A 6,000-nucleotide genomic window follows, 5' to 3' on the forward strand; every position below is an offset into this window, starting at 1 on the left:
AGCAGTATCTTCCAAAGCACCACGACACATTCCCCCCGGTGAGGCACATCGGCAGCTGGCATTTCTGACTTCAGGTTATTGACTAACGCACACATCTCATTCCGAGCGTGTTCTGGGGGCTGTTTGCATGGCAAGATGGATGGAACAGCTCCCCTCTGGCCTCCTGTTCCTGACGGCATTCATTTCAAGGCAATCAGCATGCCTCAGCATGGAGTATTTGACATTTGTTCAACAGGAGGACGGGCACAGGAGGAGCGGTGGCAGAACAGCTTGTTTTCCAGCAGCTCTGCAGCTCTGTTTCCACAAGCAGACAGGCTCTTAAAGGAGACAAATAAGGGTAACAGCTAGGGAGGAATGAAACTCCCTTGAAGAATGACAATGAGTAAAGCAGAGATGAGAATGAGCAGCAAAGCATCTCCGCAGACATAGGCCGATGCACAGCTACAGCATCCCGGGGGCAAGCAGGCAAGGAGATATCGGGGGCAAACTCTTAGGAGTCAGCTTGGCCATGTCACATAAGGTGCCTGGGCTGAGAAAACAGGGATGCTCTTTCCCTGGTCCCTCTCTTATATCCTGGTGGGAGAAAGGAATCAGAGAATTTAAGGTACCACTCACACTGCAAGATCTGAGCCCTGGGAGCAGGCTGAAGATGGTACAGTCATGGAATGGGTTGGGATGAAGGGACCTTAAAGCTCCTCCAGCTCCAACCCCTGCCCCGGGCAGGGACCCCTTCCACTGGAGCAGCTTGCTCCAAGCCCCTGTGTCCAACCTGGCCTTGAGCACTGCCAGGGATGGGGCAGCCACAGCTTCTCTGGGCACCCTGGGCCAGCGCCTCAGCACCCTCACAGGGAAGAGCTTCTGCCTTATAGAATCATAGAATCACAGAATGGTTTGGGTTGGAAAGGACCTCAAGATCATCCAGTTCCAACCCCCCTGCCATGGGCAGGGACACCTCACACTAAACCATCCCACCCAAGGCTTCATCCAACCTGGCCTTGAGCACTGCCAGGGATGGAGCACTCACAGCCTCCCTGGGCAACCCATTCCAGTGCCTCAGCACCCTCACAGGAAAGAATTTCCTCCTTAGATCCAATCTAAACTTCCCCTGTTTCAGTCTGAACCCATCACCCCTTGTCCTGTCACTGCAGTCCCTGATGAAGAGCCCCTCCCCAGCATCCCTATAGGCCCCCTTCAGACACTGGAAGCTGCTCTGAGGTCTCCACGCAGCTTCTCTGCTCCAGGCTCAACAGCCCCAATGCTCTCAGCCTGGCTCCATACAGGAGCTGCTCCAGCCCCTGCTCATCCTCGTGGCCTCCTCTGGACTTGTTCCAGCAGTTCCATGGCCTTTTTATGTTGAGGACACCAGAACTGCACACAATGCTCCAGGTGAGGTCTCACAAGAGCAGAGCAGAGGGGCAGGATCACCTCCTTCGCCCTGCTGGTCACGCTCCTTTTGATGCAGCCCAGGATATGGTTGCTTTCTGGGCTGCGAGCGCACACTGCAGCCGGCTCATGTTCATTTTCTCATCGACCAGCACCCCCAAGTCCTTCTCTGCAGGGCCGCTCTGAATCTCTTCTCTGCCCAACCTGTAGCTGTGCCTGGGGTTGCTCCGACCCAGGTGTAGGACCTTGCACTTGGCATGGTCGAACTTCATAACCCGGTTATCTCCAACCTGACCTTCCCCTGTTTCAGTCTGAACCCATCACCCCTTGTCCTGTCCCTACAGGCCCTGGTGAAGAGGCCCCATCCCTTGTGCTGCAATTCCCTGTCCGCGGCAGCAGGTGACGGTTGGACACCACGCTCCTGGCAGCGCCGGGGTGATGGAGCTGCTGCTGCTGCTGCTGCTGGGAGCAGCGAGGGAGCCACAGCGCTCCTCATCTCCTGCCGCTCATCCCTGCCTGCTTCCCACCGCCCATCGCCTCCTCCTCGCTGCCAGCACGAGGGGTGAGCTAAGACAGGAAAAGCAGCTCGACGGGAAGCAAACCATTTCCTGCGCTGTATTTAGGCTGGATGAGCCCCCCCCGCCCCGAGCAGTCTGACACCCCGGCACACGAAGATGCTGCTGAGGAGCTGCAGGATGCGGGTATGGTTGTGTCTGGCAGTGCTGGCGCAGTTTGAAGTGTTGATGCATCAGTAACGTGAATCATAGAATCACAGAATCATTTCAGTTGGAAGAGACCTTTAAGAGCATTGAGTCCCACTGTTAGCCCAGCACCACCAAACCCACCTGTAAACCATGTCCCTAAGGACCACATCTACGTTTGAAACACCCCCAGGGCCGGTGCCTGCAGCCCTGCCCTGGGCAGCCTGTTCCAATGCTGAGCACCCTCTGGGGCAGGAATTGTTCCTCAGCTCCATCTAAACCTGCCCTGGGGCAGCTTGAGGCCGGTTCCTCTTGTCCCATCCCTTGTTCCTTGGGAGCAGAGCCCAGCCCCTCCTGGCTCCATCCTCCTGGCAGGCACTTGGAGGGAGCCATCAGGTCCCCCCTGAGCCTTCTCTTCTACGTCTGAACCCCCCAGGTCCCTCAGCCGTTCCCCATCACACTTGGGCTCCAGGCCCTGCCCCAGCTCCATTCCCTTCTCTGGCCCCGCTCCAGCCCCTCAATGTCTCTCTTGCAGTGAGGGGCCCAGAGCTGAGCACAGGATCCGAGGGGCGGCCTCACCAGTGCCCGGTGCAGGGGCACAATCCCTGCCCTGGCCCTGCTGCCGCACTGGTGCTGATCCAGGCCAGGATGCTGGGGGCTTCCCGGCTGCCTGGGCCCGAGCTGCTCACGCTCAGCTCCATCACTCAGCACCCCCAGCTCCTGTTCCATGGGCAGCTTCCAGCCACAATTCCCCATGCCTGGAGCGTTGCATGGGGCTGTTGTGACCCGAGTGCAGGACCCGCACTTGCTCTCGTTGAGCCTCCTCCAACTGCTCTTTCACATCAGCTTCCCCTCATGCAAATCATGGCTGAGCTGGACCCTCTCCCCTTCATCCCACTGCACTGCATGCACGCGCCCTTCTGAAACCACCTTCTGCGATGCTGAAAGAGCTGAGCAAGGGGAAAAAGGACCAAATACAAGCAAACACCAGGGTTTGGGATGTGTGATCCCAGGCACAACTCTGCTCTGCCCCATGGACACGGAGCCCCAGCGAAGGACCCTGCTCGAGGCGGTCACACAGCGATGCTGCGGGCCGGAGCGCACCTCGCTCTGAGCAAAGCCGCTCGCTCCATAGGAAACCCAAGCGGCTCCGGATCCACTCTTGGATCCAGCAACTTTTCACCTGGCAAGGGCCGGGGAAGGAAGCTGCAGACGTTGAACAAGTGTCAAAGCAAACCCAGGTGACGCACGTGGCCTCGCGGCTCCGTCCGCAGCCACAATCGCGTTACTCAGCTTGGCACCGGGGTTGTTTTGCTCTAACAGGATCCTGCACATCCTCTTCCTCCTCCTGCGGCCCCGTGCACCCCCTCAGACTCCTGCTCTCTCCTTCTCTTCGTTCCAGGCAGTTATTCCTGCCCGTTCCCCTCCAGGTTTGATGTCTGCCTTTGCTTCAGGGATGGAGGGCGCAGGTCTCCATGGATTAGAATCATAGAATCACAGAATGGTTCGGGTTGGGAAGGACCTCAAGATCATCCAGTTCCAACCCCCCTGCCATGGGCAGGGACACCTCACACTAAACCATCCCACCCAAGGCTTCATCCAACCTGGCCTTGAGCACTGCCAGGGATGGAGCACTCACAACCTCCCTGGGCAACCCATTCCAGTGCCTCAGCACCCTCACAGGGAAGAGCTTCTGCCTTATCTCCAACCTGAACTTCCCCTGTTTCAGTCTGAACCCATCACCCCTTGTCCTGTCACTACAGTCCCTGATGAAGAGTCCCTCCCCAGCATCCCTATAGGCCCCCTTCAGACACTGGAAGCTGCTCTGAGGTCCCCACGCAGCTTCTCTGCTCCAGGCTCAACAGCCCCAACTTCCTCAGCCTGGCTCCATACGGGAGGTGCTCCAGCCCCTGCTCATCCTCGTGGTCCCCTTTAGCTTCTTTCTAAAGGCTCTTTTCACTTTTTGTGTTTTCCTCCTTTAAGTTTCCCATGTTGGGATTTCTGGAGCATTTCCTGATGCGGGTTAAGGTGCTTGGGAACTGTAAAGCTGCACTTGTCACCCTCAGGGCACAGCGTGTGCACTGGCAATGGAGGCTGGGTGTTGGGTAGCAATGCCTTTATTCAAGGTGAGGATTCCTTTTCCATGCATAAAAATGCCCTGGGATCGGGTCTGATCTCACCCATACCTGCTTTGTACCGGGTAACCAGATGGCTGCAAGAGGAAAGAAGAGAGGTTCAGGCTGGACATCAGGAGCTTTTCCCCTGTGCAGATGCACAAGGAGTGGGATGGGGCCCTGGGGTGGTTGCGCATTGCGTGGTCATAGAATCATGGCAGAGAATCCCAGCCTGGGTTTGGGATGAAGGGACCTTAAAGCTCCTCCAGCCCCAACCCCTGCCCCAGGCAGGGACCCCTTCCACTGGAGCAGCTTGCTCCAAGCCCCTGTGTCCAACCTGGCCTTGAGCACTGCCAGGGATGGGGCAGCCACAGCTTCTCTGGGCACCCTGGGCCAGCGCCTCAGCACCCTCCCAGGGAAGAGCTTCTGCCTAAGAGCTCAGCTCAGCCTCCCCTCAGGCAGGTTCAAGCCATTCCCCTTGGCCTGGCCCTACAGGCCCTTGTCCCAAGCCCCTCTCCAGGTTTCCTGCAGCCCCTTCAGGCACTGGAGCTGCTCTCAGGTCTCCCCTTCACGCAGCAGAGGGGCAGGATCCCCTCCCTGAGCTGCTGCTCACGCTCTGGGGGTGCAGCCCAGCACACGGGGGGTGGTTCTGGGCTCAAGCGCTCACTGAAGCCGGGTCATGGGGAGCTGCTCCTCACCCAGCACCCCAAGTCCTCCTCAGGCTGCTCCATCCCATCTCCCCCAGCCCATGCCCGTGCTTAGGAAGAGATGGGAGGAATCAGCATCTCAAGCTTGTAACACAGATGCAGCCATCACACTGCTGTCTAGAAGGATGCTGGGGCAGGTTGGTGGCTTCTAAGCCCAGCTTTAGCTCAGATATGAGGAACAAGGCAGTGATTTCTTCCCACTACCTCTCCATCCCTATGCCAGCCCTGCTCTCCTTCCCGTGCCACTCACACAGCAAGTGCAGACAGCACAAACTGCAAACCCGCAGCTGAAAGCACCTGAATCCAGCCGTGTAAAAAGGGTATCGTTGGTTTAAACACAACCAGAACAGCAACTGTGCGAACCTCCGCGGGCCAGGAAAAACGGAGCGGGTTTCAGCGCCGTCTCAAACACGGGCCCCTTCTTCTCCCTGAGGCTCGCAGCTCCCGACGGACACTTCCAGGTTCATCTGCTCCTTGTCACAGGAAGCAAAGCGCCAGCTCTGATCCCTGAGGCTGGAATAAACGCCGGGTTTTTCCAGGCTGCTGTCTGGAATGAGACCTTTGCCAAGACACAACCGCTCCGGAGCAGAAATAACGTCTCTTGGGGGATGAAGCCCTGAAAAGCATCCTGAAGCGGCAGGGTTTTGGCAGCGGCACAAGGCAGAAGGAATGGCCATTTTTACCAGCCCATCGTTTCTCACATCCCTCTGCATGCAGCACAGAGAGAACAGGATCAAACCAAAGGCACCTCAAAATACGCATTGGGTAGAGATGGAAATCATGGAACCACGGAATCAACCAGGCTGGAAAAGCCCTTTAAGCTCATCCAGTCCAACTGTTGCCCATCAGTGCCAAGGCCACCCCTGCCCCATGGCACTGAGGCCTCGTCTCCACGGGGTGTGAACCCTTGCAGGGCCGGTGCCTGCAGCCCTGCCCTGGGCAGCCTGTTCCAATGCCTGAGCACCCTCTGGGGCAGGAATTGTTCCTCAGCTCCATCTAAACCTGCCCTGGGGCAGCTTGAGGCCACTTCCTCTTGTCCCATCCCTTGTTCCTTGGGAGCAGAGCCCAGCCCCTCCTGGCCCCATCCTCCGCATC

At 57.9% G+C, this 6,000-nt stretch overlaps 1 long non-coding RNA gene across 1 annotated transcript; it reads right to left on the reverse strand.

The window, feature by feature from the left end:
- Positions 1–4,183: 4,183 nt before the first annotated feature.
- Positions 4,184–5,729, reverse strand: LOC136014137 (uncharacterized). The gene is made up of 2 exons (XR_010612515.1): positions 5,269–5,729; positions 4,184–4,296 (listed from the first exon to the last, which is right to left on the reverse strand). It is a non-coding gene; the product is annotated as an uncharacterized LOC136014137 (long non-coding RNA).
- Between the last annotated feature and the right edge of the window lie 271 nt (positions 5,730–6,000).

The sequence above is a fragment of the Lathamus discolor genome, chromosome 4, assembly GCF_037157495.1.
Source record: "Lathamus discolor isolate bLatDis1 chromosome 4, bLatDis1.hap1, whole genome shotgun sequence".
Taxonomy (NCBI): domain Eukaryota; kingdom Metazoa; phylum Chordata; class Aves; order Psittaciformes; family Psittacidae; genus Lathamus; species Lathamus discolor.